Consider the following 27279-nt stretch of genomic DNA (forward strand, 5'->3'; position numbering starts at 1 on the left):
TCAGCATTGAATGTAAATACAGATGTATACATACATGTATGTGGATAGACAATTTGAAAACATGAAAATCTTATGTTTCATACCTTATACATTATAACAAATAGATGACAAGTGAAAGCTTAAACAATTACGGTACCCTTAATCACATTAAGGCCAAACAAAAATATGTTTGTTTCCTGCTGCCAAGGCAAATAAATCAGGGTATGTAGGTAGTTGGGTTTTTTTTGGCACGTTTTTTAACATGCACTCAGTGTCAGATTTGCAGTCGGTTCAATGTTATGTTTGGTTGGTTATGGGTACACAAAACTTCCCCTTATCGATCCTGACCCTCTGGAATTTTAACACACAATGAAACCCATAATCACTAACATAGTGACCACAGGCCAGAACACAAAAATAGGCAGACGACACTTATTAATTTTAAAAGATTGCTGGGTCAAAATGTGTCTACATTTCTCAGTTGATCCGATATTCTACATTTGTTCTAGAGCTTGTGTTCACTGCAGGGACATCATCGCTTAAATAGTTTTACTGTCGACATCATGATCTGGTAAATTGCTATTACATGAGCGTGTAACAAACGATCATTGACATATACACTGTGTTGTTCCAGTTCTCTTTTACTGATTTGACATTTTAATGATATAGACCTATAATCAGCTTTGACTCTTTGGCAATAAGATGGATACATCATGCGAAGTAGGATATGCATTCCCTTTCGGAGCACATGATATCACTCCGGGGTTTTTGTTAGAGTTTGTATTGCCCATGCTTTAGTTTTAAGTGTTCCGTATATTTCTTTCTTCCCAAAAAGATAGGGCAAACAAGTCCTACCTGACTGTTGTTCAAATAAATACTCAATGTTATCTAATGTTTTGTTTTTCAAATTGAATATCAGAAATGCAAGAACATAGAAGTGAACAATACAATTGTTTGACAGCAGTGTTAATTTCACTTCTTTGCCTGTTTGCATTGCCGTATGGTCGTTGTGTAATTATTTCTTTTCCACAATCAAGACATTCCTGGCAAATGGGTAGAACAGTCTTAACTGTTTTATGAAGTTCCTGTTCAACTTGACCCTTTGATTCACTACAACAATAGCAACAAATGTTCAGTGGACCTAGACCGGCTCTGATATATGCTATTTCTACTGGACTTTCACATGATAGTGATGATCGGCACATTACAGATTTGTACACAGGGTTTGATGGTGGCAACAGGGGTGAACCGCATGAGTACTCCCAATCCCTTAAGCCCAGATCCAAGCTGTATTGTTGTCTTTCAGTCATTTGTCGATATAAATAAATCACACGGGGTTTTCTGCACTCCACACACTCGGCCATTGATCTAGCGTTTTGCACGGTGCATAAGCTAGCCGGAGAATCCGGGATATCAACGTATCCCTTGTCTTCCTTTGTCATGGTTGTTGTCTCCACATTTTCATCTCTCAACTCGGTAGCCATGTAATCGACTTCTACATTTTTGTCAATGGTCTCAACACTTACTGGTTCTTCTGGTATTTCTAATTGTTTATTCAGCTTTTTTTCAGTTACATTTTCACCAAGGAAGGCCTATGATTCTCTGTTGTTTCTTTGCCTTTGACTTCAGCATATGGGAGATAATGCTCCCCGGTGTCATCTAAGATTGGATCAGGAAGCCATTCTGGCAGAGGGTTGCTCTCTGGGGGCAAACAGCAATTAATGTCATCACATTTCCGTAGCTGATATACATAGTTTGTCATCTTTGAATGTTTATCGAGCCGATAAGATATTACTTTCTTTGTGTGTGCCTTCTGAAGTTTACTGATGTTCATTTCTGGAAACAATTCACGTATGTGTCGTTTCATTATGTCTATTTCTTGATCTGCAACTGGGTCCATTAATTGTACTGGGTCATCTTTCCACTTAAGTCTGATGACTTCAGTCCAACTCTCCTTTATCTTTGAATCTGGTAGTTTTGTTTTGTTTTATGAGCTGTACGAATTTCTGACATACTATTCCTGCTTTTTAGTATATTCTCAATCTTTTCTTCACATTTATTCCTTTCTAGAGAAACATTTTGCAATACGATACGAGATTCAACAAACTCATAACCCTTTCCGCAGGGTTTGTATAGCTTTGGCCTGGGCGCATCTAAAACGAACAAGAAAGTCTTAATTATGTTCTTTGAATAAACATATATTGGCCAATTTTACAGACTCTAGGGTGTTTCGCTGGTCTATCCTACCATCGGTAAACTTTAAAAAGAACGGGTTTCTATGCTGTTTTCGATCATTTTCGAAATGACTGTTACATGAGGAAAAGGAGAGGCAAGCTGAAATACAGAGTCGTTCAAAATGGTGACGACTTTTCCTTGAACAAAAAACTTGTCAAGACTGCTAGGTACGATGCACTTTAAACCACAGATAGCGTCAAACTACTTTTTGTCATATCGTGATCCAGAGCAACAAGTGTACTAGTTGTTGGTACTATCGATCGCTTCCCTCGCACTCCTGTTGAAACAGATAACCCTGGCTCTCCTATTGAGACCTTTGCCTTGTCATCAGAAAAAGTCAGAATGCATTTTTCTTTCTCTTCTATTGCAAATGCTTTCAAGTACTTGAATTGAGCATTACAAAAGTGACTATCCATGTGTGCAGCCCTTAATTTTCGACGCTGAATCTTGAATTGCACATCAAGCCTACTAGTAAAATTGGAAGCACCTTTACAATACGGATTCTTCGGAGAAAAACAGGAGGCGTACGAGACTAGCTGACGGAATGAATGTATTGTGTGGACATTTAGCTGTTGCCTGGTCTATCATGTCTCTTAAGGAAATAAATTCGCTTAAGTGAGTATGGCCATGCCTTATATCATCAGCAGCTGATAAGTCGTCAATAATTCCACCTAATTTCTCAAAGAAAGTGTCACATTCGATGTTAGACCTTCCAGGATTGTCATGGCGTAGGTCTGCTAGAAGGTTGGTGTTGCCTAAAGATATAATTCTTAACCTTTCTTGCATAGCTGGATTAGTTTCTTTAGATCCACCCAGTGTGAGCTCTTTGTATATGAATTCTAAAATAGATGGATTCATTGAAGTAATATTGTTCACTTTTTCCTTGAAATGTTTTTTCATAGCTCTTGTGTGAAATTCAACAATATTTGATATGGCTTGTTGCATCAATCTAGCACCTACGCAGGTTATTCAGTTTGCACCACTTTTTTATGTTATTTCTTCATAGACAGAAAAAATATTACAGTAATTCCTTAAGTATTGTTCTAATTTACAAACCTGAAGTAGAAGGAACAGGATACTTTTTGGTTTCTTTGCTTACAGAAGATATATACCATTATTTTCTTTTCAGTGTCATTTTTTCCTGTAAATTATATTATTATTAGGTATAATTCACAAAACAAAACATTCATCAGTAACACTGGAAATACCAAATATCAAATAAATATCTTCAAAACATGATTAAAAAGTGTGGGAAACTGATTATCTGCATAAATTGACAAGTTGGAGTATATTCATGCGCTGCACATGAATTGAATTCTTCGTAAAAAAGGTTAAAATTTGAAGAAATGATAAATATTATAATACTACCCGGCAACATAACAGGTGATGTTATAGACAAACAATAACAAGACAACATTTCTTTTATTAATTATGTAAATGATGATGTATTTTTAAACAAACACTCGGAAAATATCAAACCACCTAATAAGTTTGGTCAACGCATCTTGCAGCTATGTAAAACTCTGGGCGTCGTTTTTGTAACGGAAGATTTGGTAAAGAAAGTCAGAAAATAACATTTAACAATAAGAATGGGTGTAGTGTAATACACTTTATGTTAATTTCACAGAATATTATGTTCTCTGCTATAGTTTGTCTTTTGGATCGTTTAATCATTTCTCTTGCCATGCACCACTAGAAGTTGATTTTAATCTTACTGATAATTTTGCTACTAAAAACCAGTTTAATTGTATTAACCATGTTTGTGATATTTTAAAATGGAACGAAGGGTGCGAAGATCAAATCAGAGACGGTTTATTGTTGAACACTCAACAATTTGAACACTTACTCACAAGTATAGACGAAATTAGCGATATTGATTGTTGCGTGGATGAATTTAATAAACGTTTGAAAGATATATTTGAGCAATACACAGTCAGAAGTAAAATACAAAATGCCCTACTAGTAGTTAAACACGTGACCAAAAAGATGATAAACCATAGTTTACAGACGAATGTAAACGTGTATACAAAGACTATCGATGAGCACTATCTATGAGCTATGACGAATTTTAATAGATAACGGTCGATTGAAAATAGACTACGTTTAAATTTAACCAAACAAAGATACAAACGATTGGAACCTCAACTGAAAAGACAATATAAAAACCAAAAGGGGGATATGTTATCTAAATTACGTAAAAATTACCCTAAAAGATTTTACAGGAAATTTAAAAAGCGCAAAAACTGTTACCCATACGCTTACTATAGATGTATTTGAAAAAAAAAACCATTTTAAAAACCTGATTTCAAAAGATGTCGCCACAAGATCAGCACAGTGATTCACTCTCAGATGCCGTATATGAAGAAAAAGACTCTCCTTTCGCAGACTTGGAACTTGACACTTCTATTAAATATCTAAAACGTGATAAATCCACTGGGTATGACAATATTATGAACGAATATATATTAACGAGCAGAAACTTTATCAAACCAGTATTATGTAAACTGTTTAACCGTATATTGAGTGCTAGCGATTTTCCAGAAATATGGGTTAACAACATTATAATACCAGTTTTGAAAAAAGGACCAGTAGACGACCGTGGCAACTATCGTGGTTATTCTCTCGTATCACATGTGGATAAACTGTTCACATTACTGATTAACACCAGGCTTACCAAGTGGAGCGAAAAACACAAATAAATAACTGATACACAGTTTGAATTTAAACCAGGTTATAGAACAACTGATGCCATCTTCACACTCCATTCTCTAATTTCTAAGTCTTTGTGTAGTTGAAAACGATGTTATTGTTGTTTCATAGACTATACAAAAGCATTTGATAGTGTGTCTCATTTCAAATTGTGGTTAAGATTAATCAGATGTGGTATAAGTGGAAACATTTTTCAAATTTCTTCCAAAGTAATGTTGGATTGATGCAAGGAGAATCATTATCTCCTTTTTTATATTCGTTGTATATTAATGACATTGAAAATGAACTTTATAACTCAAGGTTGTCAGTTATATGAGTTAAAGATGCTCAACTTATATTTACTTATGTATGCAGATGATGCAGTTATTTTTAGTGAAACTAATGATGGTTTACAAAAGATGACAGATAGTGTAGACATATATTCTAGAGAGTATGATTTGGATATAAACTTGTCTAAAACCAAAATTGTTGTGTTTAGAAATAGAGTCCTCGTTCAAGCTACTGAAAAATGGTACATTGTACTTCAATGGTGTTGCTATTGAATTATGTGATGAATTTACATATCTTGGGCCACACCAATTTGATTCCTTGTTCGACGGACCCGCCCGCACCTATTTTTTTCAAAACAGAATTTTTTTATTTTTTTTATATTCCCGCTTCCCGCATCCGGAAATGTAATCATGTCCATTTCCCGCACCGTTTTTTTTTGTAAATATTTTAAAAAGATATCAACATTTGTTTTTAAAATCACAGTCTTACCTGTATATAACGATTTTAGACATAAATGCACCCCACCACACTGTAAATATCTGTGAAAATATTTTTTTCATCATGAAACCTATTTATCCAAAGAGGGAGTGCTCCGAAATAAATTTATAACCACGGAAATACCTGTAAAGAACAAAAAATTGTTTTCTTTCCCCCTTACTTATCTTCCCTATCAAAAAATGTTCGTTGTTAGAATAAAGTACAGAAAACTTCTGAAGGATTTGTCTTCAACTGCAATTATATTGTATGCTGGCGAAACAAAACTCTTCATAGCCGCTGCATGTTTATGCACCTGTCCTGATTGATTCAGGGGCCTGTCGTTCGGCAGTTATCGTTTGTTGATGTTGTTCATTGGTATTTTCCCGTTTGGATATATAAATTAGATCGTTTGTTTTCCTGTTCGAATTGTGTACGCTAATAATTTTGGGGTCCTTTATAGCTTGCTGTTTGGTCTGTATCAAAGCCCTTTGTAAAAGGCCGTACTTTGACCTGTGTTTGTTATTATCAGGTTGAGAACAACCCTCCATCAGACAAGGGGTCATTTTACTGATGTAGCAAAGAGGGGTCCACTTATTTTGAATAATATTAAACTGTTAAAGTAAATGTGTTAATTTAACACGGTTAAAGTCCAGAAATATTACAAAATTCTTGGACATGTTTTTACCATGTAATACTAGATAGATATATTGTTCTTTGAGAAAATATGAGCCCCTTTTGTACAAACAAATTTATTATAACTTATATTGATCCCTTATAAAACATGTAAAAGGGATATTTATAACATAAAGGGGTTGTCCCCAAACTGATTATGACTTGGATGGAGAATTGTCTCATTGTCAGTCACACATACATCATTTGTACATAGACCAGATTTAATTATTTCTTGGTGAACAGGGAAAAAATACTTCAGAAATTAAAGATATATAAAAGTACAAGTGATAAACATTGATAAATCAAGTTTTATTATTGTCAAAACCTACTATTTTATGTTTACAAAAAAAATTATAATCGCTCGCCTTTACTTTTCAAGCTTCGCCTCAAAAATTTGCAAATTGAATATTTTTTTATTAAAATTTTCAAATCGCTCGCTCGCCCCAAATTTTGGAGTCAAAAATCCGTAGAACAAGAAATTAAAATTGGTGTGGCCTTGGTCTACTTTTAAAATACAATGGTAACTTTGTACATACACAGAAAATGTTAGCAAATCAGGGTAGAAAAGCATTATTTAGTTTACATAGTAAAAAATATGATGACTGTTTTAACCATGAAACTATGTTATCTGTTTTTGACACATATGTATCTAGTATGTAAAATTAGTTCTTTAGTCGTAGTCGAAGTTTTTAATAGTTATCAAAGGTACCAGGAATATAATTTATTACAACAGACGCGCGTTTCGTGCACATAAGACTCATCAGTAACGCTCAAATAAAAATATTTATAAAGCCAAACAAGTACAAAGTTGAAGAGCATTGATGGTCCAAAATTCCAAAACGTTTTGCCAAAAACGGCTAAGGTAAATCGTATATTGAAAGTCAAAACAACTACTGTTAATTATATGGTATATAGTGAGTTTGGTAGATATCCGTTGTACATAGAGAGATGTTGAAGAATGCTTAGATATTGGTGTAAATAATTGAAAACAGATAACTGTATTTTACAATCTTGCTACCAAGAAAAAATAAAAACCTCGTGACAAACAAAATTGGGCATGTGAAATAAGAAACATGTTTTATCGTTATGGTTGTCAAGATGTATGGTTACACCAAAATGTAATAAATGTAGATCTGTTTTTGCTAGAAATTTTTAATAGAATGAAAGGTAGTTTTGTCAGTGAAATGAATGCTTTTTTCAATGAGTCATCAAAGTGTAATTTTTGTAGATACATGTATATACACGATCCAGATACTCTACAATTTTACCTACAAAAACATGTAAACTATGTGTTTAAGCCATATATTAGTAGACATAGATTGTCTGCACACCGCCTTAACATTGAAACCGGTAGATTTTGTAATATTGAAAGAGAAAACAGATTATGTAATAAGTATGATAAAAATATGGTTGAAGATGGTGTTTTGTGTTTATGAATGATTTATTGATTTTTGTTACAAAATGAAAACAAAGCCATCTCTGTGGGCCCCGCTGTGAATAATGTGCATTAAAAAATTGTATCTTTACCATAGGACATGGGTTTGTCAACTGAAATCAAAGTTTTTGACCTTGACCTTTGACCTAGGAAGTTGCTCATAAATTATGACACACCCTTTGGTGTTGGTTTATAAACATGTCAAGTATAAACTTTGAAATGATAACGGTTCTCAAGATATAGAGCGGACACGATCTTTACCATAGGACATGGGGTTGTCAACTGAAACCAAAGTTGTTGACCTTGACCTTTGACCTAGGAAGTTGCACATAAATTATGACACACCCTTTGGTGTTGGTTTATATACATGTCAAGTATAAACTTTGAAATGATAACGGTTCTCAAGATATAGAGCCGACACGATCTTTACCATAGGACATCGGGTTGTCAACTGAAACCAAAGTTTTTGACCTTAAACTTTGCCCTAGGCAGTCGTTCATGAATTTTGACACACGCTTTGGTGTTGGTTCATATACATGTCAATTATAAACTTTGAAATCATAACGGTTCTCAAGATATAGAGCGGACACGATCTTCACCACAGGACACAGGGTTGTCAACTGAAACCAAAGTTTTTTTACCTAGACCTTTGACCTAGGAAGTTGTACATACATCATGACACGCCCTCTGGTGGTGGTTAATAAACATGTAAAGTATAACGTATGAAATCATAATGGTTCTCTAGAGCGGACACAAAGTTAAAGTGTTACGGACGGACGGACGGACAGACTGATCACTATAGGGTGACCCGCCTAAAGGCGGGGCCCTAATAAATGTTCATGCTTGTTAAAATATATCACCGGCAGATATCTTACAAAAAATGGGGCGGATCTTCAACCATGGAATAACATGAAGATAAAAATATGTTGTACCATAGCTAAGCTCCGCCTTCTTCCCTTTAGATTCTTGTTGAGTTGCATATTTAATTAGCAAAGTATGGTTTAAGGGGGTATGGGAGTCTAAAATAAAAATGATAGAATTTGTTCATACTTTGCCAAAGCGTAGTATCTATTGATAGATGGTCACAAATATAATCAAAATGATAGGTCACCGCGCATTTTCCCAAGCTATAGGTTGTGACAAAATGACACATTTTGTATTGATTATACAGGAAAAAACACCATTTTGTGATTAGAACCTAAACAAAATGATAGAATTGTAAAATAAATTAGTATAAGATAGCTTTTAGACAATGCTTTGAGAATATCAAAAGAAAAGATAGGGTCATCGTACGTTTTTTCCGGCTAAAATACAAAATAGGAAAATTCCATGTAGATTCCTTCAGAAAATGCACCGTTTTAGAGTTAACTCCCCTTAAAATACCAACTTAAAAACATTTAAAAACATCCAAAAATAATCTATACTTGTAAAAATATTAATATTTATAAGTAAAGTTGTTATAAATTGGTTACTTTTAAATGAAAATTCACATAAGATATCTGCATTCCTGAATTAAATTTTGCTAACTTGATAGAAAAGCTGGACCTTAGGTTCTCTGTTTTTTTACACTCGAAGATGGCGAAAGACACCCATACTACCTTAACATCAAATTGCAGATAATATACCATGGTTTTCCCTCGACACACTTTTTAAACAAATTATTTCATTAAAACATCAAAAGAAAAAATACAATTTATGTTACAATATCAATATATATGTAAGATCCTGAACCCCAATGGTACTCGTGACTACAATGGTCTATCTGAAGTGCGATGTTCCAGGTTGAAGTGTGATGGTAACATTGTGACACTAATTGTTGATAGTAGAGCTGAAGTGTGTTGGTATTTACGCTGAAGTGTGATGGTCCATTTATAATGTTTACACTTATATTTTCTTTTGGGCTAACATGCGATGGTTTGTTGTTGGAACCTGGTGATGCAGGTGTAAGCATTCTAGCAATTGCATTATTTAAGATTTTTGTTTGTTTCATTGACATCGATTTGTATATATCCTTATTGGTCAATTAATTTTTCAAAAACTAAGTTAAGAAGAGGGAAGAGGGGGGGGGGGGGGGAGTTGTTATCTGGTGAATATGAAAACGAGACAATTTCAGTCACGAGTACCATTGCGGTTCAGATTCTTACATATATATTGATTTTAACCCTATTGAACACAATTTCAAATACCCTAGTAAATCAAGGTAAGGAACATATGATACGTTTTCATATTCACCAATTAACAACTTCCTGTAGCTGTTTACCATATTCCTTAAGCTGGGGTAAGTATTAACATTAGTGAGCAAAAGCCTACAGATTCACTTGGTTTTTTTTATTTCTGGTCTTTTTCATTGTTTTCTATATCTTTTTTCAAACATTAAAAAGAGTAAAAACATAATTTCAGTGCAAGTTAACAAAACAGTCTGGCCATTAACCTTTTTGTACATTTTGTTATGCTTGTTATTTTGGCGTAAAACAATGTATCTCTATATTTTATTTTACAAAATAAAACAAAATTAAACAGCTGTATAACGGGAAAACAGTTAAAAGGTACATTTGTAATTGTCATATAAAGCCAATAACTCCTATCAGAAATCATTTTGGACCATTACTATTAGGACCAATCTTTAATCATAATGTAGTTCACGCATTTTATTTTGTATCCACCAGAATCCATCTTTTGCACAAACTTTGGTCCTTTTTCAATAATTGTGAATTAAACGACAAAAATTGACAGATAATGCCGAATATGTGAAAGTCAAAAAAGGAACAGAAACAGTCGAAGAGCTATACACTAAATTGAACCCCCCGCATTATCATTTTCAATGTTCAGTGAACCGTGAAAATTAACTATAATTTGGCATTAAAATTAGAAGATCATATTATAAAGTACTTTTATACTAAGTTTCAAGTTGATTGGACTTCAACTTCATCAAAAACTCCCCCCCCCCCCCACCAAAAATGTTAACCTGACGCGGGACAGACGAACGAACAGACCCACAGACCAGAAAACATAATGCCCATAAATGGGGCATACATTTCCATAATTTAGAAATTTATTGTCTAACAATTTAAGAAACAATTGTTAAAAATAATGTCAGAACATAAGGACTGACAGCTGGGCTGCTGATACCTTTTGGGACTAATAGTCCATAAGCAGAGATTTCGACCCAGTGCTGTAAATTTTATGCATCCAAAGCGTTTTTCTTCCCTTAACTCATTTATATGTTTAACACACATTCACATATAAATGTGAACTATCACAGAATATCTGATATATAAGGATACGAATTAAGTCGACAGATCAATTTCTGTGTAGCCTTGAAGAATGATGGATCAACCTGTAAATGCCACATTATACAACACAACTACAAGAGCATCATATGACTTTAAAGTAGTACCACTATCAGTTGGTGTACCCATCATTCTTATAACATTTTGCAGCATCTGCGTTTCTTTAATTGTCTTTATTTCCCTCATCAAGACAAAAACTGGAAATTTCTTTACATGGAAAGTCATCGATAGATTCAGCTTGTATACGGTATTACTTGATATCTCGTTTTATGTCACTCAAACAGCATATGGTATTCATCAACGATTTGGAAATAATACAAGAATTAACAAATTAGCATGCTCAATTTACGGAGTTTTAATACTGGAGTTTGCAATTTCACAAGTTATTCTTAGCACCTCGATGGCTTTTTATGCTTTCAACCTTGTGATGAGAAATAAGAATTTGTCGTTAGGAAAGTGGGATATTTTTGTTCTTTTTCCCGCCGTTGGAGCTTCACTAATTGTGTTGATGATTGCAGCATTCTTTGACAATTTTGATGCAAACCCAGTATTGTAAGTAGTAATTGTATTTCTCGAAATCTATAATGCTTTATAAATAAGTTAAATAATTAAACCGCAGGTTTTGTTATAAAAAATAAGAGAACAAATAAACTTGAAGAACTACATTGAAATACACTGGTCAATTGAAGAGTAACACAATCTTTTATACTTGATACATTAATAAAAACATAAAAAAAGGAAAAAAAATGTTTTGTTATTTACAATCTGTTTTCTTATAATAATCAACTATCCATTCAAATAATCGAATCAATGAAATGAAGTACTAAAAAATGCATTATGTCAATAAATTCAAATATGAAAAATAACTATTTTAAAAAGCTTCGATCTCATCCTCACACAAATTAAGCGAGTTGCGCTATCTGAAGGTGTAAAAAGCAGGCTTACAATATAAGGACATGGAACGATCATTTGTTCTGTCTAAGTGATTCTATTACTTTTTGGACAATCAGATGTACAAATAAGGCAAGAATCGAATTACATCTACTTTTATTTTTTGTTTTTTATATTGTAAAGAGAAATCCGTCCTTTTACATGCATGTCTGATTTATCAAAGGTATCTGCGTAATTTGTCAACAGATGAAAATTGGAAACGAAAATGATAAGGCTTTTCGCAATTTTTCTTTTTGACATATTTTGTCTCTCTTTTCTTTTTAGACTTTAATTTTCCTTTGTTAGCTTTTTTCCTGTATTTTAGTTAAGGATGTACTTAGGTTAGGTTTTAGAATTCGTGCTAAATGTTCGGACTCCTTGGTGTTTTTCCATACAATACAAGGTTAAATATTTTGCCCCATTAACACCCATTTATTTTTTCATATAAGGCTTAAAATAGCTCATAAAAGGTCATTTAACCAAATTTTGGAAGATTCTTGATTTTCTTTCTTTTGATTTGAGACCCCAAAAATATCAATGCAAATATAAGGTATAAGTCCGAGTCAGCCTTTTCCCGCTATATTTTAAATCTCAAAAATCTCGAAAAAGAGTTACATGACCTATCAACATTTTAAGCTTATTTTTATCCTTAACCAATGAACTACCGGCTTATAGTATCAATTTTATATTCTGGATTTATTTATTTTCATCTAAGTACATCTTAAAGTACAATAAATAAACTTTCTACTGAAAACCTTTTACTTATTTTATCCGTTTCATTTTTCAGCTGTTCATTAAAAGAAGAACGTGGATTCGTGACCTTTCATTTTCTACTTATATGTCTTGGTATATTTTGGTCATTCGTCACTATTATAGTTCTGTATTTGATCATGTGGTGTTATATTAAAAGACAGACAATGGTGATGAGTTCATCGTTTGGGCACCAATCAGCGGTCAACTCGAGACGTCTTGCTTTGAAACTGTCGCTGTTCGTGCTAGTACATGTTATTCAGTTTGGCGGAAATGCAGTCGAGGGATTATGGATTTCGATTGAAGAACCACCAATGAGTGTCCGATATGCAACAATATGTATTGGCGCAACCGGGGGTATAATGAACGGTTTAGTGTTTCTAACAGTGCGTAGATGAAAAAAATATTATCAAAGACATAAAAATTAGGGCGACGAATCAGAGGTTAATTATAAAATAATGTTATTGTCATGGTGTTGTATTCCATTGTTGTAAACATGACTGTCATGTAAAGTGATGTATCAATGCTCTTCAACTTTATACTTGTTTAACATCTAAGCTTTCATTTCATACAAAAATTACCTAAATATGTTTCATGCTTTGAAAGTTATAACAGTACATATATTTTGTGTAAAATATGTTCTACTTGATCATAGTCATAATTGCGATATTAAAAGACAAGAAAAAAACTTAACAATAACAAATTGGTTTGACCAAAATTTGTCTTTTACTATTGACTATACATAAGTGATAATACACATGTTACAAAGATGTTGATTTTAATCCAAAGCAATGCTTAACTTTAATATTCTGTTTACGTTTTAACTATTTGCATTATATCATATTTTAGCAATTTGTGGGCTGTAGTTTGACCCCGATGAAAAACTTGATTACATATACTAACATAAGTATGACCCATTTTAATTATAACAAATCTAACTTCTGATATTTAACTTTCTAAATGTGTAAGATGTATCTAAATATACATTTAAATGCGAACTTTGCTGTGTTGTGCTTACACTATGTTGTGTCATGTGTACTATTGTTTTTCTGTTTTTCTGTTTGTCTTTTTCATTTTTAGCCATGGCGTTGTCAGTTTGTTTTAGATTTATGAGTTTGACTGTCCCTTTAGTATCTTTTGCTCCCCTTTGTTCCGCACGTTTGAAAAGGGCTACTTTTATTTTAATTATACAGTACTTCTGTGGTATCACACAGATAATCAAGAGAAATATACATCTCAAAACTTGAAAACTTTCCATTTTAACTAACCTGAAATATATCGCTCTATTTCCTTCCATGCTAAATTCATCAATTTCGAGCTTTCGTAACCACTTTGTCGTCAGTTTAGATAAATTGAGTAAAAACATTGCATTATCCTTGCTTGTGCTGAAAATTTCAACATATCTTTAATTTCACGGACTGGTTCCCAGAAATCAGGAAGTTCAATAACAGGTCATTTTGGTCTTACAAACTGCAAAAATTTGCCTTATTATTCATTATTATGCAACATGTTTGTTATTCAAAATAAACATGGAATAAGGGTTCAACGGTGATATTAGGTCTTTATGCTTTTATTTCATGTTCTATATAAATTTAAAGATACAGCTATACGTAGGAACGAGTATGTTTGAAATATTTCCCCCCACTTTCATGTTCTATCTGATCATTTTTGATTAACATTAGTTTCACAGTGTGCTAGTAACCTAATACGATATATATGGGGTCAGTAAATTAGATATGGAATTTACAGAACCGACATTTATCGCTCTCATCCTGTATAGAAATACTGAAATATATATCGTATATCGTAGTAATATAATAGGTAACTAGCACATTGTATAACGAATTTGTCTTAACGACTATCTTAACACGAGCCATGTAGACTAGTGATCTATGAAAGAGACCAAGTATTCAATATAAAGAACCTAAATCCATTGGTCTATATAAAACAAATGCCAACAATAACAAAATGAACAACTTGTAAGATATCTAGTTTTGGGCTGGAATCACAAAGGTCATGTTTTTCTCTGGCTGTTTATGACGCCTTTACACTAAATCCATTGGATGTTGGATGTGTACGGATTGATAGTTTAGTCTTAGATGCATGATTTTTTTTATTAGTTGTTAGTGGCTTTGAACTAGCTGTTTTTTCAGATTTTTTTTTTTATATTCCTATGAAGCAGAATTTATCCAAGGGCTTGTACAGAAAGAAGAAAAGAAATAAACCCAGTCTTTTAATTTCACCTTTCGGTATATTGATGATGTACTGTCTCTTAATAATAATAGAGTCAGTGATCACTGACATTTAATATATCCAAGTGAACTTGAAATTAAAGATACTACCGACACAGATAAATCTGCTTCATACATTCATATTTAGACCTTTTTTCTCGTAATGACTACTGATGGTAGGTTGAATACCAAAATTTATGACAAACGCGATGATTTTAATTTTCCTATAGTCAATTTTCAACTTCTGTGTAGCAACATCCCAGCGGCACCAGCATATGGAGTATATGTGTCTCAATTGATACGTGACTGTAGAGCTAATTTGTGTGTAAAACTTAATAACGTTGTGCATATTCGAAAGGATTCTTTTATCATATTGATCAACATGACATAAACTTCTCTATTATCATTGTAAATTTATTTGTAGTCGGCAAATACAGATCTAATTGATATAACATTTTTTTCTAAGAAAACGAAGCAACTAGACATACACTTAATATTACGCAGTCGTGTCAGTGAAAGCAACATTCAGGTTTGGAGATACGATAAAATAAAGATACGTACGATAATGTAAAATTTTAAAATTGAAATACACAGTAGGACAAGAGGGATTGCATATATATAGTAATGTCTTGTTTTTGTAATAATTTGCAAGAAATGTTACTTTCGGATGAGTGTACATTTATATGGAATTCATGACTATATAATGCATAGATGTTATGCATATGATTAACGGGTTATAAAAAGGTAACTGTATTGTAACAAATAGATGTGTTTTTGTTCACTAAAGATGTTTAACAATAGATAAATAATATACAACAAGTTATTGGATATGAAATAGAAATGATGATACGCAACAAATTAATAAAAGTAATAAATAATAAAATGTGGGAGTTTGAATAGAAGGGAAAAAGAAATCAAGTTGCTCTAAACAATTTCTGTTTGCCTTTATAAACAGGTGGTATGAACAAGAATAATTCTATTGATTTTATATAATCTACTGAAATTAACCGCATGTCTAAGTTCGTCAATTCCGATATTGATACGTGGAATACATAGAGAAAATGTGGATGTCTTCCATGGAATTACAATACAATAAAGAGTACATCAAGTGTTTATGCTCAGATTAAAAAAATATTAGATCAGTGAAAATTTTCAAGACATTGATAAAATGTAGTTTTCTGATGGTCAGAATAATTAAAACTAAGACCTAAATCAAAAGATGTACAGAGTCAAGCATTGTTTGTAAATGAAAATATTAGGTATAGGGGGAAACCCTTAAGATTTTTTTAAGCTTTGAAACCATGTGATAAATATATCGGGGACTTGCGGGAGGAAAAACGAGAATAGATCAAAAACCGTGCTTTGGTGTTCAATAAAGAAATGCAGTTAGATAGAAGTAACTGTATATTGAAATTTACTTTTAAAAATCGTCCACTGTATTGATTTTTTAAAATTTCAAAATAAAACTAGAATTGCCATTGCAAGCAATAGCGGATGTCACCCTTCCCCCTATTGCCACTAAGCGGCAGCCATTTAAAAAAATGTTTAACAGTGAATGCACAAATAAACATGGCTATACATCTTTCTGTAAATTTTTTAGTTCATTTAGAGCATTTTATAACAAATCTCATTTCTGCCGTTTCCATGGCAACAGCAGCCATTTTGGAATTTTCAAAGTCACAAGTCTCATCTATACTTGCCAGTTAACAATAATATCAAGTTTCATAAAGTTCAAAGCATTTTGAAAATTTTTGACATTTTTGTAGTTTCCATGGCAACGGTGGTCTTTTTGGAAATTCCAACATCAAAAGACTCATCCAGACTTACCAGTCTACAATCGTATAAAGTTTCATCAATTTTGGAGCATTTTGAAATTTTTGACATTTGTGATGGTTCCTATGGCAACAGAGACCATTCCCAAAATTTAATGGCATATACAACATTGGTACATGGGAGGGACCATACCATCAAAGTTTCGATCAATTTGACCTACCATTTTAAGAAAGTAAATGCCACTTTAAGGTTTTTGGATCATTTTGACCTGTTTTGCATTGTTTCCATGGTAACGGCAGACATTTTCGAAATTCCAACGCCAAATTCCACATCTACCAATATTGCTCATCGTTACTATGGAGTTTCAAAAAATTTGAAGCATTTTGATATTTTTGGTGTAGTTTCCATGGCAACATAATAGTTCCAATGATTGCCAAAATCATCCAAAACCAGTATATGCCAGGCACCTACATTGTATTAAAAGATAATGATTCTAAGTTTAATTATGTCCAAATAATTCACCAAAACCAAAAACTGGATTTTTTCACATTTGTTCCGTTTCCATGGTAACGGCAGCCATTTTTTATGTTCTTAAGACCTACTGCAACCCGACATTTTGTGTTCCTCATTATAGTTAACTTTCATTAAGATTGGTTCCATTGGCTCCAAGACAACAAAATAGGTGGAAGAATAATAATAATACAGAAAAAGAAACAGAGGAAAAGCAATATGTCACCCGACATTGTCAATCGGGTGACATAATAAGAGTGTAAAAAAACTTATTGTTCTCCATCTATCTTCTGAAAAAGGGGAACACCTATTGGAAATCGTAATCGTTAATCAAAAGTAATCGTTCATCAAAAGTAATAGAGACAACATAACGCAACGATTCGGGACCATCAGTTGAACTAAAATGTAATATATATAATATAAAAGAAATAATTAGCCAAATTAGATGGAAAGTTTTACAAAATAAATACTATTGCAACTGTTACAACTAAACATTTTATTTCCAGAAGAAAATTTTTTTTTTACAGAATTCCAACAGGAGTTTTTTGTACAAACAGTAAAAAATACCACAGCATCTTTTGTTTTAATAGTAAACATTTAAGGTAGATAGGGTGTCTTCCTCCATCTTTGATTTGGAAATACCAGAAAAGAAGGTCTAGATCTTTAATAGAATGTGCAAATTTTTAGAGTAGTAGGTAATTCATGTGTAAGAACTTCCACATATATTTAGAAAATGACATGTTGTATCATATTTATAGTTGTATTTTACAAAAAACAGAAAACTTTTGTTTGATCAAATTTTTTTCAACTTTGCCACATAAGGGGAGGCAACTCAAATGCAAGGGCAGATAATTCAGATTAAGGTACTTTTACAATAGAATGTGTAAGGAATTTCTCTATTTTATTATGTAGCAAGAAAACGGGTCCGGTGACCCCATTTTTTCATTTTCTTAACTGAAAGCATACTATTAAACCTATCTCCTCATATGTTATCTCAAAATTCTATGGTATAGTTTACGCTTTATTGCAGAAAATTTGGTTTTCCATGCATAATCTATACAAAAGTTGTCAATTTTGAACGCCATGTAGCATGAAAATAAGCCTGGTGACCCATTCTTTATATTACTTTTTTTTTAAAAGTATAATATAAACTACATTTTGACAAATTATTAAAATATTCTATGGATTATAATTTAGACACCCCATCTACCTTTAAAGGTGTATGGAGGGTGTTTTAAAGGAGATAAATTGACGTCTTGTTGATAAATATTGTTGTTACACATAGCTATAGGCTTTCTAGTCACAATTGTAACTTTGTACTTTGTTTTTTTATGATGTTGTCAGTTTATTTTCGACTTAACTCCCTTTGGTATCTTTCGCCCCCACTCCCCCCTCTGTTCGTGTTAAAGAACTATTGATGTCGTTTTCATAAATACATACTATGTCCACTTTTGTTATTGAAACGTACTTAAAAGTTGTTATGATATTGTAATCATTATATTTATTTATGTTGGCCTAATTTTTGTTGTGTGGCCTGATAGTTGTTTACAAAATAATCTCATAACTGTGCAGTTTAGAAATTACTGGAACAATCACAGATACTGATGGAATGATTGGAACTTTCCATTTGACTAACATAACGATTCCAGAATGATCCTAATAAGAGAGGCGTTATTTAAACTTCTACATTTTTCCAGAAACTTCCGTTGTAATTCACTAGGACATTCCTTTTCCACAGTGTTCTAGAAATTACCGTGACAACTATATATATATACAGACACTAAAGTTAAACTTTCAGACTAAGACATCGATAGACATAAGTTTTCACAGCATTTGGATTGACACTTTTATTTTACAAACAACATCATACGGGATTGTGACCTTAGTAGTGAACGTTATATTCAGATTGGATTCCGAAAAGATTTCAGGTCATGGTAGGGTTCAGTGCTTGCTAACATGTTAACCCAGCCTCCTTTTGAATGTGCAAGTTCCAAATCAGGAGTCAGTAATTCTAAGGTTGTTGTTTGCGATTTTCATTAATATTTGTTTTACGTTTATTGTGTTTTAATTACATTAATTAATTTGTTTTTGTTAGAAATTTTTTACATTTTATCTTTCTTAGCGTTTTAATGCCGTTCATAGCTTACTTTGCGGTATAGATTTTGCTTAATTGCCAACTCTCTTGTTGATAATTGGCCAAAAGCTATACTAAAACATCTAAATCACGTTCCCTTTTCACGATTATGATCTACGGAATTAGACTATTTACCGAATTTGTAATAACATGAGCAACACGACGGGTGCCACATGTGAAGCAGCACATGAAATCACCCCCATTTTGTTTGTGTGGTTCGTGTTGTTGTTGTGCTCCTATTTGTGACATTTTGTTCACGCATCATTGTCAATATAATGGAATGTGATACGACTGTCGTACAAGTGAGAGGATTAACGCTATAAAATCAGATTCAATCCACAATTTTCTACATTTGAAAATGCCTGTACCAAATCAGGAATATGACAGTTGTAGTCCATTCGTTTTGTCATTTGATTTTGCCATTTTATTAGGGACTTTACAAAGATTGAATTTTCCTCGGAGTTCAGTATTTTTGTGATTTTATTTTTCTCTTACATTAACTTATAATATAATGTATTTAATTTTTAAAGATCAATTATATTCACGATTTTGTTGGAAGAATTTCGACAGAATTTGATCTAATGACTTCATAAAGAACACTGGTGAACAACGAATGCATCGTTAATGATTTTCCAATAAGTAAGAAAATAATATACACTTTATAACATCTATACTATTAAACGAGAAGACCTCATTTTGTGTGTTGCTTCTCTTCCTTCCACGATAAATTAATCATCATACCTCTGTGTTCTATAGGTAAAGTGCATAGTCGCATTTGTCATCCATTCTTATGATTATTCAGATTGAGTTATTTTTTTAGAAAAACGACAAAAAAGGATATTGATTCCGTCATCAGACTGACTTTTAGTCATAGATAAGACTTCCGGTTTGAAACATGCACAAGTACAACCAATCGTATGATAGATAACAAAAATGAAAAATAAATAAGCGTTCTCCATATCATGGTTTTTATATCGCAAGAACCACAACTATTATACCTCCTTAGAGAGACAATTATTTTTCGCGTTTATCTATCTACATGTGAACTACGATTATACTACTTAAATATATAGAAACTCTCTGTATTCTGTCTACTGTTTTCTTTGAAATGTTTACTATTTAAGGAGTCATACCAGTTGCATATATATTTAAATAAGTAAAACATGTGGAAACAAGAATGTGTCCATAGTACACGGATGCCACATCGGCACTATATTTTCTAAGTTTCGAGTTGATTGGACTTCAACTTCATCAAAAACTACCTCGACCAAAAACTTTAACCTGAAGCGGAACAGGAACGAACGAACGCACGGATGCACAGACTAGAAAATATAACGCCCTTAAATGGGCATAAAAGGCAGGACCTTTTTCGGGACGTCGGGATCGGGTGCGTTTAAGCTCGGGAATTGGGGATTGATCCTTACGGGATCCGGGAATATATTTTTCGATTACGGGGTATGAATTTCTTTAAATTCTGCATCTCGGGATTTCATGTTTTCATCCCGGTATTTCAAAATCAGGACCCCTCCGACCACCCATCAAATTAGCCAATATAGTATAGCAGTGATCGCCATGGAGAAGAAACTTTATAGAATTAATAGTTAATAGAAAATTAAATACACTTTAATATTTATAATATAGATACGAATGTTCAAAGTATACAGAAACGCGAAAATAATGGAATATAACAGAAAACAAAATAATAACGGACTTTGAAAAAAATGAGAGGGTTTAGAAATATTGTCCTGTCTCCATGTACCTATATGACTTTTGATATCAAAAGAGTACTCGAGGACAGGACAATAATTATTGCGTTGATAGAGACTCTCCAAATAATATAGCAGTAAAAATAATGGAATTCAACAGAAAAAAAATAACGGACATTGGAAACAAGGGAGAGGACTTAAACTGTTTACAAGTACCTATGAACTTTGATAGCTTTTCTGAAATTCTCCAGATATGAAATCTTAATTGAAATTCTCCAGACACAGAATCTCACAAGCTCTAATGCCCGCAAAATTTCGCGGGTCTGTTCTAGCATCTAATTAACCTCATATCGAAATGAACGAAACACCTATCTATGCCTTTTGTATATAACAATGTAGCCTAATCATGCTGATGCTTCATCCGTTTTTGTATATAACGTTGAACTTTATTTCAACTTTCAGAGAACATTAATTAATCTACAACTAATGACTATTTTACAATTCGATTTTGGAAAAACTATTGTTTGGTGACGTATGTTATTCCGACGTTTGATGTTATGATACACATGATATTTAAAAAATATATTATACTAGTTACTACGAAAGGTCATAAAAAAAGCCGTGTTTCTTATTTCAAAATTATTTTCTCCGCATTGTTAAATATTCATTAATTTTTCACCGCTTACACCTATTTTTTTATTTATTTTTTACCTTTGCTGCAGTAAAATAATATGTTCATTTTATTTCTTTACGGTTTGTTTTGTTTCGTTCTTAAATTTATTTTATCTTTATTCTGACCGGATGTGGCTGTGTACTTTAAATATCCAGCACAGCCAAACGGACGCAATTTGGCAAGGTTTTAATATGACGCTAGTCGGGAGATGACCTAGTTATTTCCTTGTCACTCATGCGGACGCTTTTACAAATATGCTCACCATGCTATCGATTACTTAAATCAAAGTAAATATTGACTTTAAGTTCCTTTCACATATAGACGTCTAAAAAAAGTACAATGTACAAGAACAATGATGAAGAATAAAACACAATTTTCCATTAATGTTCCGTGCACCTTATCCATCATCAGCATGAATAGCCTCGTATCAAATGGCGTCACTAAAAAGAGATTATGTGAACAAATCTTGAAAATCATACAAATTAAACATCTTTTGTGGAAAAGATAAAGTTACAATTCAATAATCTTGAAACTCATCCAAATTTTTTATAAAAAAGATGGAAAGTTGAAAGACAGAATTCTATAATATGACGATGAATGTAGAACCTGTGGGTTTGCGTTGTTTTAACACTGTCAGGCAAGTGAATCTCTTCTCTTTAGATTATAAAGTGTCCAACTGAAATGAAATGGTAGTGAACACATCTATTCATGTGAGATATGTAAAAAAAAGTGGTAACATTAATGGTAAATTTTCCTTTGTTCTAGTGAGTTCAATTCAGTTATTTATAGAGGAGTGCGTTAACTGAATGATTTTTCTTTAGTTATTTCACTCTCCAATCCCGCATTTGAAGACTTCTCGTTTTGGATAGCAAAGAACGGGAGAAGCTTAAACAAGTGCATTAACTTCGATCTCAAAAGTTGTTAATGCACAGTCTGGCTCCGCCTCCTTGAGTTAGTAATAAGGGAGGTATAGGGGGAAATTTGGATTCAAAATACTATTTTTGTCATTGGCTTGACCTGGGTTTTTTTTTTTTTTAAATCAAATTGGGATACGAATCCCACGACAACAATTCTTTTAATGTAATACGTAAGAATGGTACCTTTCCCCATATTGGTTTCGTGTGGTGTGAACTGCTACGAGTTTAATATAAAATGGCAAATAAGAGAAAATTCGTTGATTAACACAGCTTAGAACACTTAAATATGACAGACAATGAAGTTATCACCATGGGAACTCTATTGAATTTATCATATATTTCTGGTAGTTTTCGCCAACCTATTAACATATTTGCAAGCTTGAAACCCTATCCAAGCGGCACGTCCTATCAGCTTGTATATAGGAACTCCCCCTAGAGATTGACAACGATGTGTGAACAAAAACCAGACAGAATATGTAAAATTGTTCAAAATAGGGGTACATCAGTCAACAAACAGTATGATATAATCTTAATCACTACAAAGACAAACAATAAGGGAAATAGAAAAAAAGAACATAAGCAGACACGAAAAACCAGAATACAGAAATCTAGCATAGCGCACATAATGACGGGGTGTACAAGTACGGAGTCACGTCAAATAAATCACTTCAAAAACAAGCAAATAAATCAACAAAGGCAAACATCTTTCCTCGTTTTGAATAAATTGGTGTAAACGGGGAAAATCTGATAAAATTTATGACTGTTCTGTATATTCGAATGTCACATTTTGAAAATCTATACTACTAAAGGAAGAGACCAATTCCATTGAACTCTTCTGATACCAAACAAAGTCGTTAACATGTTTATAACGTATAAATGTAGTGATTTGTACATCCTAAATTTGTCTTTGAAACATCAATTTTTGAGAAACTATCTCGCTTCGTCTTATACACTTTTGCGCATGCTCAGTCGACGTACTGCCCGCAGAATTTAAAAACTATGTTTCAATACTTGCCCAATTGCGCGCGACTTCGCATGCATCTTCTAGTAATTGAGAAATAAATAAAAGCGTATATAAGAAAACCTATATCCAGAATAAAAATAGACTTCATGAACTTTCAAAGCGATTTCAGCGTGTACCGGCCGACTTGGCAGCCAAAAATTTGGATGTGGAATGTCGTAATATAACGCGGACGTTCTAAAGAGTGAAATTTTAAATTCATCTACATTCTAGTCCGTGCGCTTCACATGCGACAGCATTCACCAAATTGACAATATCTGTTTCGAAATGTGCATTAAATTGCATAAAATAACCGTCCTTATAGTGTTTTTCCGTTTGTGATTGCTGCACAAAGGTGAATGCATTAATGTTGGTGATACCTATATAACTGACAAATCTTGTCAAAAATTTGTTTGTTGTGTTGCTTTGGCTAGACAGCAAGAATCATATCTGACGGATCCACTGAGGTTTTATCAAAGAAAGCAGAGTTAGTATATGCCTGAACCTCTTTAAAGTGTCAGGTAAAAACAATAATAGTATTTATACAATCAAAAAATTAAAAGCACTTACTGCCCAATATTTTTGTTGTCAAAAATTGAAAAAAATATGAAAATTTAGCAAGTCACATTATTTTAAACACTTTTATCTTCAGATAAGATTTAGATGCACACCTCGCACTGATCAGTAAATTTTACAATTTTATCAACACGAAGAGCAATTGCCACTGTCTTTTAAAAAGTTACATGCCGGTAAAAAGACATGAACGGGGAATGGAAAATAATTTAGACAAATTTATTTGGTTGTTTTTGGTGGGAGGATGTTTCATATGGAAAACCTGCTATACATATTTAATTTATCAGGTGTCAACATATTTATTGGTGTTAAGAATATTCTTAGAGCTGATGGTGAACAGATAAGTACAGCTTTAAGTAACCCGATGACAGAGAGGTTTCAAGAGCTAGACATGGATGGAACAACATATAGCCATGGGTAAAGACGGTGCGGTGCATCTGTCATGTTAGAGAAAACAAGTGGAGTTGTGAAAAGAATAAAAGATATGACTTATATACCAGTGTATGCCACTCACTGCTCTGCACATAGACATACATACATAATGTTAATGCGTTTTTACAATTTACATATTAAGTAATTATGCTAACGGCTAATGTCGTGGCAAGGATAGCAAAGGGATAATTTCTGCTATGTATCCGTCCTTATGTGTCATTGTCCCACAATGTAGATTAAGTGTTTTGTCAAAATAGCAACACAAGATAACCTAAAAGTAAAGGTCACCAAAATGTCAAACTTAGTGTTCATGTATGTCCATTGTGACATGAACTTTTTTATTTGATACCTGCTTATGTTATGGTTTATTGAAAATGAAATACTCCGAAATTAATAATGTAATACATGAATGTACTCTTTCTTGTACCGTTCCAACTTATGAAAAGCTTTAAATGAATAACAGCTTTACATTTGTACATGTAGATGAGAAAGTGAAACTTAAAAAAAAATATTGAGTGAAGGATTGAACTGGCATATCAAGATGCTTAAAGGGAACAAAGATTTTGCACATAATATGTTATTTTCAAAAGGAATACATTGAGGCACCGATTTATATGGATCAAATGCAGTTAGTAGGCTGTAGAAGTAACAAACTCAGGAGCGGATACATTTTGTACGGGCAAATATCCATGTTTTTATATGAGACGAGCTCTGACATCCCTAGACCCAAGCTTATCTGGCAAGTCAGCCATTGGAAGTCAGAGAAGTATCGGGCTAGAGTAAGGTGTTATGTCCACACTCTGTATAAGGTCTTGGATTATAGATGTTTTAATGGTTTTCTGTTCTATAGTTATAATGATTTCAATGGTATTGTCAGATGAGTATTGGACATGAATTTTACATAAATATTATGCATTTTCTTCTTGATGTTATCTAAAAAACAGGAAAATAAATTTAAAAAAAGGCAAGAATTTGATTTTGAAACAGTTTGTGTCAGTTGTTTGCTTGTTTTGTTCGTTCTGACTTTTTGTAAACACATGTGGCGTCATTTTTTAAAATATTGTATGAATGACTCCCTTTTTTCCGAGTTATGTACAAGGTATATTGTACACTAAAGCATTTTTTTCTAAATGAATTGTATCTTAAACAATTGAAGCATTTCGCAAATACAAAACTCCTGTTTTTTCCGAAATAAGGAATATTATTAACATTACACTTGTGTCCAATACGTGGCCCATGTTAATCATGATAACTAATACAGCATTAATTCCTCATCTCTTTACCAATCCTGCACAACAATTGATCGAAATGAGTATCCATCTTTGATGACCAAACAGGCTGCCAATTACTTTAAACAATTCAATGTCCTTATAAAAGAGGGACGAAAGATACCAAAGGGACAGTCAAACTCATCAATCTAAAACAAACTGACAACGCCATGGCTAAAAATAAAAAAAAGACAAACAGAAAAACAATAGTACACATGACACAAAATAGAAAACTAAAGAATAAACAACACGAACCCCACCAAAAACTAGGGGTGATCTCAGGTGCTCCGGAAGGGTAAGCAGATCCTGCTCCACATGTGGCACCCGTCGTGTTGCTTATGTGATTACAAATCCGGTAAATAGTCTAATTCGGTAGGTGACATTCATGAAAGGGAAGGGGATTGTAGTTACGACGTAAGGAACATATCCGATATCATTTGTGAAACGGTTATTCCATAACGGTCAACCAACTCGTGATGGCGTCCGTAAAATTTACGAAGGGATGATTTCAACTTCACCATTTGGAACTCTTGGTTTAATAGCTTCCTTGTGAGCAGTAACCCTCTATCAAGAAAATCATGATAGGAAATGCAAGCACGGGAATATCGTATCAATTGGGAGATATAACATATTCCACAAACACTCTTCTGTTTCGGCGTAAAATATTAAATCTCCATCGCAATCTTTTCGCAGCCCTTGTTTGTCTAATAAGTTGAGCAGATTTGAAAGTTGTCACTCGTGGAAGTTCGTTTCGATAAATACTGTCAGCCAAAATGTATCACTGTGGTGGAAAATCAAATTCTTGCCTAGTCCAATCGTGCCTATAACATGATATGTCATGTCCAAGAAATCCTGAGTGGAAACAACAGATGTTTTTGTTGTTGTCACAGATAACCTGCAAAAGTTAAACATGTATGTAGTTTATTTTTTCATTAGAAGTGGACAACGCATTTATCATATGGCATGTAATTTAAACGATATACATTGAAAATGAAATAAATCAATTTTGAATTGAGGATGACTTTAAACTTGCGTTTCCTTTTGCTGGGACGCATTTGACGGTTAACGGTCTGCTTAAGTATGTAAACAGTATTTCAGTGTCGCACAAATTACAACGTGATCAATGGTAAATGATATTAATATTCGTCCTTTTAAATATTAAATAGGCCCGAGAGGAATCTTTCTATATTGCAAGCATACCTGAGTATGATACAGTGGCATTTTCTATGGCCACTACAAAATCTTGATGTGACTCTGTTGAGGATATCAATATCTCGTGCGATGTTCCATCAATTATGCCAACCACATTGGGCAT

The 27279-nt window shown here is 33.1% G+C and overlaps 1 pseudogene; it reads right to left on the reverse strand.

Moving 5' to 3' along the window:
- Positions 1 to 863: 863 nt before the first annotated feature.
- On the reverse strand, positions 864 to 27279 carry LOC139492774 (uncharacterized; annotated as a pseudogene).

Source organism: Mytilus edulis, chromosome 10 (assembly GCF_963676685.1).
Source record: "Mytilus edulis chromosome 10, xbMytEdul2.2, whole genome shotgun sequence".
In the NCBI taxonomy this organism is placed as follows: Eukaryota; Metazoa; Mollusca; class Bivalvia; order Mytilida; family Mytilidae; genus Mytilus; species Mytilus edulis.